The 12,347-nt window shown below is 39.6% G+C and overlaps 2 long non-coding RNA genes across 2 annotated transcripts; one reads left to right on the top strand and one right to left on the bottom strand.

Moving 5' to 3' along the window:
- Window positions 1-3,048: 3,048 nt before the first annotated feature.
- On the top strand, window positions 3,049-11,520 carry LOC134146258 (uncharacterized). The gene is made up of 3 exons (XR_009959809.1): window positions 3,049-3,120; window positions 5,321-5,368; window positions 11,488-11,520. It is a non-coding gene; the product is annotated as an uncharacterized LOC134146258 (long non-coding RNA).
- Window positions 6,482-12,247, bottom strand: LOC134146257 (uncharacterized). The gene is made up of 4 exons (XR_009959808.1): window positions 11,987-12,247; window positions 11,250-11,307; window positions 9,830-9,940; window positions 6,482-7,182 (listed from the first exon to the last, which is right to left on the bottom strand). It is a non-coding gene; the product is annotated as an uncharacterized LOC134146257 (long non-coding RNA).
- Between the last annotated feature and the right edge of the window lie 100 nt (window positions 12,248-12,347).

The following is a 12,347-nucleotide window of genomic DNA, read 5'->3' as shown; positions in this document are numbered from 1 at the left end:
GCAGAGCAAACCATAGCAGGTTGCTCAGGGTTTTGTCCAGTCAGGTTTTGAATATCTCCAAGGCTGGAGACTCCTCAGCCTCTCTGGGCAACCTGTTTCTGTGTTCAAGGACAAGCTACTAGGTTAAAACACAGGCCATGTGTATCAGCAGAAGCAGATTTCTACTGAATTTCATTTGTATTAAATACATAAAGGAAATATCCTAGAGAGAGGCCATCTCTCTCTCTTGTTACTGTGTGATTTTAAGTCCTGCTGGCTTTTTTATGTATCTGAGCAAAAGACATCAGTGCTTCCTAAGAGCTGGGTGACTCTTCGGTGGAATAAATGGAAGTATCCTGTGGATTTCTTTCTCATGTTTGTGGTGATTTGGAGCCCTCTGAAGAGCTCTGGGAAGGCCCCAGGCCCCTCTGCTTTATTTCTTGATGGAGTAGGCTGAGGGACTTGTGTAGAATTTCCCCGGACCTGTCCTACTCCAGCCAGAAATTTTGTCCCAGGGTAACACTCAAAGATTCTATGTTCTGTTAGTCAAGATTTCCAGCTGTCTAGTAATCCCAGCCTTTTCTCTGCACACAAGTAGATCCTTTCTACAGTGCATATTTAGCAAATCTGACACTGAGAATGCCTTCTGCACTGCATGAGCTGTGCATGCTCACAATAATTCTGCTGTCGCTGGGCCTCTTGTGCATGTGCTATCCTATTGATTTGTACAAACACAGCAAATTGGATGTGTCCCAAACATTTTCATTTACTGTGCATGTTCTAACCATCTGTGCGACACATGCACCACAGGTCTGATGATGCTTTAAGAGGTTGGACACGGTGCATACACTGCACAGCTTATGGGTATATATTTCAGTCTGAAAACTGTGCACCAGGAATATGGCACACCTAGAAATATGCTTTTCTCTAGGAAGTTCAAGGAAGAATTCTGCCATAGAAAGTGATTTTTGGCTCTTTCATCTCCTGACTTGTCACAGGCCCTATCCTACCTTTAGTGTGTTTTCCTGTTGCACAGGTTTTGAAAGGATCTGAGAAGGCAGCAGAGCTTTCAATTCTAGGGAGAGGGAATGTCTTGACTGCAATATATTTTCTTTACCAGTGTGAATTCAAGACAGAAGAGAAAAGAAAAAGAGAGTAAGCAATGTTGGAGTAAGGAAAGGAAAATACAATCCAGAGTACCTACTATTTGATCTCTAGTGTCAGCTGGAAATACTGAGCTTTGCCAGCCTCTTCAAATCGTCTCTCAGAATCAGGCCCAGATGAAATGGTTGCAGTCACTTCCATGAAATTCTCATCTTTCCAGGTAAACACACAGAACTGTGTAGATCACTGATGAATCATGATATCCTTCCATCCAAAGTGCCTGAGGCTTTTTCCTTCCTCGAAACATTTAACTTACTTGCAGGGTTAACAGAAAAGCAGTAGTTTTTTTTTCTAAATATCCATTTGCCTTTCCATTTATCTACTTTGATCTAAAATATAGAACCTGATGGATGCCCTAGGTAAATCAAACATTTTCTGTCTGCCAAAACGATTTTGCAAATGCTTATTTCATGCCATTACCATTTTTCTGTTTCTAGCAGTAAATCAAAAAGTATCACCCATTCATCCACTTTAAAAGTAATGCCTTTCCTTTGCATAATTACACATACCCAGTGGAGATCGGTATGCACAGTAAATCTATTCCTTTAAAAGGTTTTGCCTTAAGTACCACAGTGACATAAATTGGTGTAGAGCAAATTTATTTATTTAATAGGTTTATTCTTTTAACTGAACTGGTAAGTGTTATACTTCCCTTGTTTGATTTGGGTGGGGAAGACTTTTACTAATGTATCAGATTTATTTCTGCAGCAGATGTTTATGTAAAAAGGTCTCACTCCAGACAGGACTCGTAGCAATTGATACGTGTGTGTGTTTTATTCTCATTACAGCTTTATTCTTAACTGGTGTTCAGGGGAGTCCTCACTGTATCTCCAGTAGATCCTTGAGAATTAAATAGCTTAACAAATGTAATAAGCAAACCTGAAAGAAATACAAGTGGAGAAGTGTATGTATCTGGACATTACCTTTCCAAATGTGCGAATAACATATATCAACCATAGTATTAGAAATGAGAGATAAAATGAATTGCCAGAAACAAAAGTCTTCCAGTAATAAGTGCCCTAGACAGTGTTTTGGCAAAGGGAAGATTAAGAAAAATGAATGTGTTCATCACTCTTGTGTAAACTTGTTCATTTTTGTACGTCATGCTTGTAGCTCTTGGGGGTGTCAAACCTAAAGCAGAACAAACCCAGCTAGTGGAAGCCTCAGAGTGAAATGGTGATTTTTTCAGCAGATCCAGGTTTATTTTTAGGCTTTATAGAATTATGTTTCATTTCCCTGTAAGTGAAATTGCAGGAAGTATCTTTAAAAAATTAAGTTAAAAAACTTAAAATAACGGAAAGCAAAAAGTAGCATACAACCAGAATATAACTACAGTTGAGCTCACAAACATACCCTGTACACATCTGAAATTATGGCTACAGAATAATCCTGCAAACATTTACATGAATGTTTAATTTAATGCATGTGAGAATTCTCCAGACAGCTACTGAGTTTGAAGATATACAAGATTGCAGGTTAGGTTGTGACATGAGTGATGTCATACAGAGCTTAACAAAATTTCTAGCATAAATATATTTTCTGTGGATATATTTTACATGGCACTAGATAGGAAAGTGAAATTCAAGGTGGCTGTATTTCTTTAGGTTACACAATAAAACCATGCAGAAAAATTTTGGGGAGAATACGTTTCCAAGGAAAGTTTCAGGTGTTGAATCTTATTTGGTTAATGAAGGTAATTTAATGAACATGGTCAAAATACTCAACTGTATAATTTCACACTATCCGTTTCAAAATGTTACCTTTTTTCTGCTGGTGTCACAGAGCTATCAACACCATTTTTCCTACAGTTGGAAGGGAAATTATCCAAGGCAAACCTGAGAAAATATCATGGGCCTAGGATGGGAAGATGCCTATGAAAATTACAGATCCAGCAAGGGTGGTACATCAGAGACAGGAAGGTTACTACATGCAGCTCCACATCTCATGTCCATTAAAGTCACTCTTTTGAGGTTTCAGGTAAAATGAATCTGGCTTTTTTTTGGTCTTCTTCTAAAACATTAACTAGATCAAAGGTTGTCAATTGTCTCTTTTTGATCAGAATTGATTGTGGTGGTTGTAATTAGATGGTTTCACAACAGTTTGGGGGAGGAGTAACAAATGCTGGGAAGTGAATCTGGGGAAGCAAGGGAGCATATCCAGCTCAAAAATTAAGGAATGGATTCAGTAGTGGTGTTTTTACTTCAATTGATTTACATACTCTGAAAGTCTGACCCTAATTCTTGTTTTAGGTCATTTCTAACCATTGCATTTCACACTAATTCTGATCTGCTACAGTAAAAGCAGGGGGGTTTCAGTATTTAGGTGTAGGCATAAATATATATACAATCTAATCCAGTGTTTCAGCCAAGCTATTTCTGGAGAGATGTATGGCCTGAGTAGGAAGAACAAGTGCTCTTAACTGGTTTAAAATAGTTTGAGGTTTAATGGTTTAAATTATATAATGTGGTTGCCAGCAATAGCAGAGACAGGATTAGTAAGTGGCAAAGATACCTCTGTGAATCCCATGTCCCTAGAATGAGCTCATGAGAGTGCTGAGCTTTGGCGACTGAAGCTCCTCTCTGTTTACCAGCTGAGAAACAGAGGAGCTACCTTAAAGGAGGGAGGCAACCTCAGCTCCCAGATTGGCTCAATCTTTGTCTTCTCATGCTGTTTGCATCGACTCTAATCAATGTTAATTATGGCAGTGGGGCTTGTGATGTACTCATTATAAAAGCCAGCCCATTTTTCTATGCTTGTACAGTCTGTAACACAATAGGGCCCTTATTTGGGTTCCCCAGATGCTACAAATACTAATACAAATTGTTATAATAATGAATACACAGTTCATGGTGTAACATTACCAAACCCAACTTATACAGCCTGCTGAAGCATCACATGGTAGTTCTGATTGCTGTTACCACTACCACTAACTTGTGCTTAAGTCTGTGGTTGTTTCTGAGTGTAAATATATGCTTAAAGTTAAGCATGTGCTTAAAAGCTCTTCTGATTCAGGATCCTTATTCTACAGGGTTCTTTATCCACTACACAAGGGTTGGCAGCCACTGAAGGTTGTATGCCAGGTTATATGTTTCTTTCCCAAATTCAAAGTTATATTGAGCTAGAAGATGCTGCAGATGCTCCGGAGTTGAGCAGCTAGTTGACAAGGCTTCCCATCTCTTGGGAACTGGGCTGGGACTGGGTTCAAGCCAAGAGCTGCGTGCCTCTTTTCTCAAGAGGCTGCAGATCCCATTCCTGGCTGGTTTCTTTCCATTCTATGCACCCTCTTGCTAAAATAGCCAGTATCTGACAGGTGTAGGCTTTCGTGAGGGACTTGGTTCCATTCTGCTGTTATTCTCACTGGTAATTGCAGGTCTATTGCTCATATACTTTAATTGATATAAATAATTACTGTTCAGCCTGTGACTATGCATCTCCAGGCCTTACCCTTATGAGTTCCAGTGATTTCAATAGTATCATAAATTTGTATCAAACAAAGTTTCCACAATGAGTCCCTTATGGCTTTTGCTTGGCTTATTGCATATGTTACTTCTAGTCCTGCTTTTCAGTTCTCGTTGGACTGCATTCTTGGTTTTCACTTATCCACGTGCAATTTAGGCCTACGATTCTCTGCCTAACTGTAGTTAGTTCTTTCGTTGTGTATGACAGCGTGCTTACCAAGCCTGTGCAACAAAAATGTTTTCAATTGTTATATTACCTTTCTTGAGTGTACATGTTGTTTTAAGTGGAATTTGAGTTAGTGTTGAGTGGCTTCTATGTTTGTAGTTAATGTAAAATATTTAGTATAGCAGCTAGATTTTTCCCTAGTAGCAACTGTGCTTTATGGAAATTCCATGATCTACAGCACACCCTAGTGATATCTGGAAATCATGAAGTTAGACCCAGTCATTTTTACTTTGTGGAGAAACACAGAGCAACACAGTCCATGAAAGGGAAAGCCTTATATCCAAAATGGGAAAAGATTGGTTTGTAAGATAAAAAAGTAAATTTAGAAATAAAGACTACAGTATATTCTTCTGTGAAGAGAGCATTTATTTCATGAGTTCACCTGGTTTACAATCTGAGGTGAGGGACATGTTTTAATAATAGTGTACGGGGGAAAAGCAGCTAGAATTGTGTGAGAAAAGAGAAAAATATTAATTGGATTTTTTTTTTTCAGACTGGAGAGAGCAACCAAATAAAAGTATTATGGAGGAAACCAATGCAGGTAATCTTTATAGGTTAGGAACTAGAACGATCTTTTAGTGTCTTATCACCAGAATATTAAAATTCATGCTAGATATGCAATTTGTCCCTTTGCAGGTAGTTAGGTCACTTGTTTATTCAGATGATGGTACTTGTACCTATTTTGCAGTGACTAATTTGCTTCTGCAAAGCAATGTGCATCTGTCTTTTTAGGATATATGCTGCTCCCCTTTTAGTGGATTAGGACTTGCCTTTGAATAATTTGATTACTTTTTAATTGTCTGAATGTATGCCTGTGAATGGCTCTGAATTGGCCACTGTTGACCTCTGGTGGGATGAGAGGAGAAAGTGGGTTTGAGAAGGACTCTGAGAAAGAAGTTGAAATAAATAGTCAAGTAGGAAGGTATTTCAGCAGAGGTGAAAACAAATTTGTGACATGGATAATAGTAAATTGGAAGTGAAAACAATAGGAGTACCAGGAAAGAAGAGTGTAGGCCTTGTAAGTTATGGTTGTTGAAGTTAAACCTTGTATGAATTCTTAAAGAGAAACAGAGAATTCATCAAAGAGAAACACAAGTGAGCAGCATCGCAACCTCCCTGTTTGTGAAGGCTGCACAGTGGCTCCATTGCAGGTGTTGTCCAGCCTCCCAAGCGGCTTGTGCAAGTGCCACACGTCTGTAGGGTTGCTGTCCTTGCTAGCTGTGTGCACTTACCTCCCAAAGGATTAAGCTCTGCGAGAAGAAGCTGGTTTGGTCAATGAACATCCCAGCAGTCGAGCAGTCCTGAGGCTGCTCTCATTTCCGCAAAGGGCCACAAAACCCTGACAAGTGCTAAATCCCACATACCAGTAGCTTTGACCACCCTCAGCTCTTGCTCGACTCTACTCAAAAATCTGATCCTGGATGTCCATTACATCTACAGAGAACTAATAGCTTATGTAAGGCAAGGCTAAAGGTGGGGTCTTTTCTTTCTGGCTTGCTCGTGCATGACAAAAGTATTATTTTGGGTAAGGAAAAGTTTCCTCTCAAAGAGCTCTCCATTTTCACTCCCATCAGGTAATCCAAACAACAGTGAAAATACTTATTTTGTTTTATGTAAATAAAACAAAAAAGTTTGCAATAATTTATGGTGTTTATTTAAATGACATGCAAATTACTTTGTGAAACTTAGGGGAGAAGGCAGCACAACTGAAACAGTACAATTGTTTCCAAGAATGCCTCACATTCATTTCAAATCCACATACAATTTTTCATTCATGCTTAATTATTTCCCCAGTGTTAGTCTAAGCATTACTAGTTCCCTTTGTCTTTTTGCTTTTGCATGCAGTGTGATTAGCAAAACTGCTTGTGCTCTACCAACTCCTGCACTTACGGGGTTTAGCCTCATTGTTCAAGGGGTGGAGCAACAAGCAAGATGAACACTCATGCTGCCAAATTTGGCACACGTGAGCCCTCCAAAGTATACAGATATCACTCGTTTCGTTTAAATCCCTGTCCATATTTTGCATTGCTACCATAATGGCAACTCCATTGTCTGGGTGTATTATTTGAAGCCGCTTTTCTCCCATTGTTTGTGTACTGTAATCCTCGAGGTTTCTGTAGTCCTCGTGAGCAGCTTACTTGAAAGAAATCACTTAGCTCTTACAGATCACTCTGAACCTGCTGGCGAAGGAACAGGCCATGACTAAAGCGTGAGACCTGTGATCTTTCTGGAGAAAATCTCTTCAGTGGCGTTTATAATTTCTCGCTTTCACGGGGCTCTGTTCTCAGGGTTTGGATTCAATGTTATCTTTCTTCCTCCTGTGGATTTTTCTACAAGGCATGATGGAAATGTGAGCTGAAAAAAGAGAAGTAATGCTAGCTGAGGATGTGTACCCAACAACATCCTACACGTTTCAAATACTAGCAAAGAGAGACATCTACTGTTTGACAGAAATTAAGGACAGTTGTTCATTTTAATTGCAGCAAAGTCTTAGCCTTTTATTCTTCTGTGATATAGAGACTGGCACATCCTGCTGTGAGTCTTTCAGCTGACTTTGGAGAACTTAATGCCTGCCTATTTAGGGCAGAATAAAAGGTCTCCTGGGATTTATCATACAAAAGGGTCCTCCCTTTCTAGTGTTAGGTTATCTGCTTGGTCAATACCCTCTGCTCAAGAGGCAGTTGCATCTCATGACTATATGAAGTATGTGCAGGTTGTTGTAGGTAAAGCAGTTTGGCATAAAGCAGTTATAAATTATGCCTGTTTTAGGGATTGAGTGCACATCAATTTACTCTTAAGAGAGGGATTTATTTATAACATTTTTAAGACAGTGGTTCCCAAAATGGCATCTGCAGAACACCAGTGGAGGGCTTCTTTGTAGTTTGCAAAAGTGGACTTATTCCAGTTTTTCTGTTTCCAAAGCCTTAATCACATTGTAAGATGACTGTAAATACAGTATAAACACTGTTGTGCTCTTCATTTTGCTTAGCAGTATCTCTTTAAAGTAAATAATTCTGCTGTAGCCACTGAAGCGTTACGTGATCCCAACTAGAAACACCTTTGTGATTGCAAGTGAAGCTGAGAGGTGATCCAGGAGACAGTATAGCATTGCATTGCAGTATTGCAGACGTAACCTGCAAAATTGTATGAGAGTCCGAAACCCCCTTCAGGAAGCTTTGAATTTTGTCCATCAGTGTACAAAGTGATAGAAATTCATCTTTCCATCATGTTACCTCCTATGTACCACATGAGAAAACTAAACCAGACAATGAAATTGTACCTGTTATCCTCTTCCCTTCCCACTGTCCTACCTAGCTCAATCTGAGTCCCCCTCTTGTCTGCCACATTATCTGAATTCAGACCAGAGAAGGCTGGAAACAATTGATCTCAGAATTCCCAGAGGAACAAGAAATTTGGTCTAACAGCTGTGTAAAATTCAGGCTCTCATCCTGCACCTATGAAGTCAGTATAAAAGTTCAAACTGAAGTCAAGACAAGGTCCCTTGGCTTTGATGGGACTTCAGTCACCTTGTTTGTGTTTATTCTCGACCTCCCTAATTATAATATATGCTTTATATACCTTAGTATATATTATATACTATATAATATATATGCTATAATTAGGGTATATACTAAAGTATATAGTATACTCCACAAACATTAGGTTGCACTAAAAAATTCTTACACAACTGAAGAGTACCTAGCATGGAAATGTACCACTGAAATTATCCCAAATACCTTCAAATGTCAAACATCTGTTCTTGATACTAGAAAACTTTGTTTCTTAACTGAATTTACAATATAAATTTTAGATCTGATTTTGAACTTTACCTATGTTGTCTGCTCTTCAATTAGAGGTTTGAAGAAACCTCAGCTATGCTATTCTTAGATACACGCTACAAAAGAGTGATCAGTGGGAGCGAGTGTTTGCAGGAAACTCTCTTTTTCGCTCCTTTCTGGAACCCCCACAGATATTTTATGCGTTGTGACTTTTTATCAGGATTTTATTTCCCCTTCAGTTGTCAGGCATGCTGTAACATACAAACTCATTTCAAGGCACTGACTTTTATATTCAGATTTGCTCTGCCTTCTTCTGAAAAGGTGACAAAATGGCTACTCTGAACCAGTAAACACAATTCTTGTATTAGGCTGCTGAGGAAGTAAAGAACGGGATAAATGACTATTGTAAGAGCCTAAAAGAGCAGAAGATAGGTAGGTAGTTTGCAGTTAAGGATATGCTTTAAATACCTTCAAGAGCTTGCTTGGATAGTGCTAGCTAGCACTGTTTCTGGTACTCTAAAGTGCTAGCCCATATTTTTGGATCATCCTTCATGGCTGAGATGATATAAGGCAATTAATAGTGTTTTGTGACCTTCTGCACCAGTAGTCCATCTTTTTGGCATTAAAACTGATTTTGCCCAGCTTGGCATTTCATCACCTGAGAGTGTGCAGGAGATCAGAGAAGCACCTTTTACAGCAGTAGTGGAATGATTTAGTTCTGTCATGCTGTTCCTCAAATTCACTCAGTTTCCTACAAGCTGATGAGGCAAACTTCTTCTTTGCTTAATGTCACATAAGGTATATAGAAGGCTGTGAAGGGACAGATGTTCTATAACTTCACTTCATATGCAAAAACCTGTTATATTGTTTATTTGCATTCAATTGGAAGTCAGACTCTGATGAATCTCTAATGCAGAAAATGAGGAAAAGGTTTGCCATAAGGCATATGCCTTCTTTGCAGTGAATCTCAGTAACCTGCTATTGTCTTCCTGTAGTGATTGGGTTGTTTTTACTATATTGTTTATACCTACATGCACTGAGGTGAGAAGTATTAATAACTAAAAATTGGAATTAGGATCCTGGTTTTAGAAATTTGATCTTTTTTCATTGTAGAGTTCCGGAGAAAGCACAGTTCCCTTCAAACACAGCCATTCCATAGTTGCTAAATTTCCCTTACTAAATGTTTCTATTTAAGGACTTTAATGTCATAGTGTTACACTTACCTTACATTCATTTTCTCTTTCACTTTAGGTTTTGCCTTGTTTGATCTTTTAAGTACACCATTTTCTTGATAATCCAGAGTATAATATGAGGAATTCAGAAGTTATGAAACTCTGTTGTGTTTCAAGAAAGGAAGGTTCAATTATAAGTAAAATATGAAGCAGAAGTGGCAGATTCTTTCAGAACAGATGCTGTTATTCCTGTGAGCCTTTAAAAGCATGCACGTGAGGGTTTTGTCCAGTGAGAGAGAGAGTTTGTCTGGAAGCTTAGACATTACAGAATAGTGCTTCCCAAGCTTTTGCAGGAAAAGATACAAATCTCTTCCCCTCCCAAAGCTGGATCTCTATTATTAGAAGTCTGTGCTTCACCACCATTATGTCTTCCCTTTTCTTCTCTGTGGCCCACTCCATCACACATTCTGCAGAACACATGACACTTCTCCCTCTTTTCTGTGTGCTTTGATGAATAACACGGTAATTAAACCATCTTCACTAATATCCAAGCTAACATTGACACAACAGAGAAATCTCAGGGTATTTTAGGTGCTTTGCAAATTTATGCATGTGGAGCTATATTACTTGCACATGCTTCAAGCTTTGAAGGGTTTTTTTTTCTGCCATTGTAATAATGCGAAATTTACAGATTTTAAGAAAAAGAAAGTGCAGCTGGACAAAACTATAAGTCTGTCACTTATGCCTGCTTATCCCTCACATTTTCTCAGGGAATCTTGGCTGCAGAAGAAAATGTATGTGAACAACGTCTTCATTTTTTTTCTGTCCAACAAAATTAAGGCCACGGTTTCCTGTGAAGGTAGTAGATATTTCACATAATTGCATCAGGTATTTCAGGCAGTTCCTCCAGCCCTTAGCCTGCTCATGATAGCCATTTTCTGCAAACCCCGTAAGGAGCAGGCTATAGGCCAGAATGAATCATTCAATTGGTGGCAACAGCCAATCTCCCGCTGAAATCTTTCCTGGCACCCTTTGGTCTGTCTCCTAGTATGTCAGAAGCTGCAAAAACACGCGCAGTGAACCCAGCATTTTTAGGACATTCTGGACTTACTGTGTAGTTATTTTATATTCTGCCATATGCTAGGGCTTAGAAAGCTCTAAAGTGCCTAACCAAGCCTGAAAGCCTAGGTACTATTACTACAGCTGATTTCTGATTTATGCCTTTTGACAGTCCACTTGTCTCTAAGGTTTTTGGGGGTGTACTGGGGAATTTTTTTTCTGTTTGGTTTTAAAGATACAGAGTTTCTAGTAACCTGGACAGAAAATAAAGATACTAAACACCTTGATAAAAGGAAATTATATAGTGAGTCAGTGCTGATAAAGGGGACAAAGAGAACCACAATTTACAAATAGCAATGACAACTACTACTTATAAGAGCCTAGCATACTACAGTGAGTGTAGTGAGATTACCAGCAGGATCTGATTTGCAGCTGGATCACCTTGATCTTCTCTCACTCCAGCAAGACTCCTAGAATTTAAAAAGTGCATTAACATTTATCTCAGGTATGGCACTAATTATTTGTTAAGTACTGGATGCTGAAATGTGGATAAATACATGTTAGAATTACAGTGACAGATCCAACCAGAATACGTAATCCTGTAAAAGATAACACAGCTGGCAGAGCTTTGTCTGTTCGTTTATTTTAAGATACCCTTTTTCCCAAGCGGCAAGCGCGGAGCTAGACCCCGTATGTGGCGAGGCGTTCAGAGAGCCGCCAGATGGAGCTGTCTGTGCAATAAAGCTGTTTGGAAGATGATCTATCGCGCGTTTCAGAAAGACGAAGTAAGAAAGGACTCGTGCATACGTTTCTACCCAGCGCCTACCGAGATGTCAGTGGGGATTTGTAGTGTGGAGCAGTAGTGTGAATAGGTCAATGCTCACCAAGGAAAAAACAGATATGCCTGATAACTGCTGTCTGATAACTGCATGCAGGACAAAATCTCAGGTGGCCAGACTGACTGATAGCCGTTAACGCCAACAGAGTCAAAATTTCACCGAGGGTATAGTATAATTTATAGCAGCACTTCTTAACGAATACAGTCCCCATCATTACCTCGCATTTTCATTTCGTTTTCGTTTACAATAGAAAAGCGGCAGATCCAGTAGGTACCTGCTGAAGTAGCCCTGATAAGCTACCCGCGCTTACCCTCACTGGGAGTGCTGATGGCACGGTTGGGTTTGGGCAGACCGGCAGGATTCCCCCCTTCTCTAGCTGGCAGACTTCTTTGCTTGGAAGTTGTCTCCTTGCAAAGCTGCCCACAGCTGGAGTTGTGGCCTGTAACTTTTTAAAAAAACGTGGCATTTTGGTTCTTTGCTCGTTCTGGGTATTGCATTTGCTTTTCATATGCAAATCTCAAAAATCAAGAGCACCAGGAGACCGGTAACGTTTGGAGTTACTTTATGTCATTACATAACGCGCGCGGAGGTTAGGCAGTCCCTAGCGCAACCTTGGGAAGGCGACCAAGACTGCCGGCTGCGTTGCCTTCCTTCTGCCTGCGGCCACCCCG

This window comes from Rhea pennata, chromosome 13 (assembly GCF_028389875.1).
Source record: "Rhea pennata isolate bPtePen1 chromosome 13, bPtePen1.pri, whole genome shotgun sequence".
NCBI lineage: Eukaryota > Metazoa > Chordata > Aves > Rheiformes > Rheidae > Rhea > Rhea pennata.
This window is presented reverse-complemented; position numbering and strand designations above follow the sequence as displayed.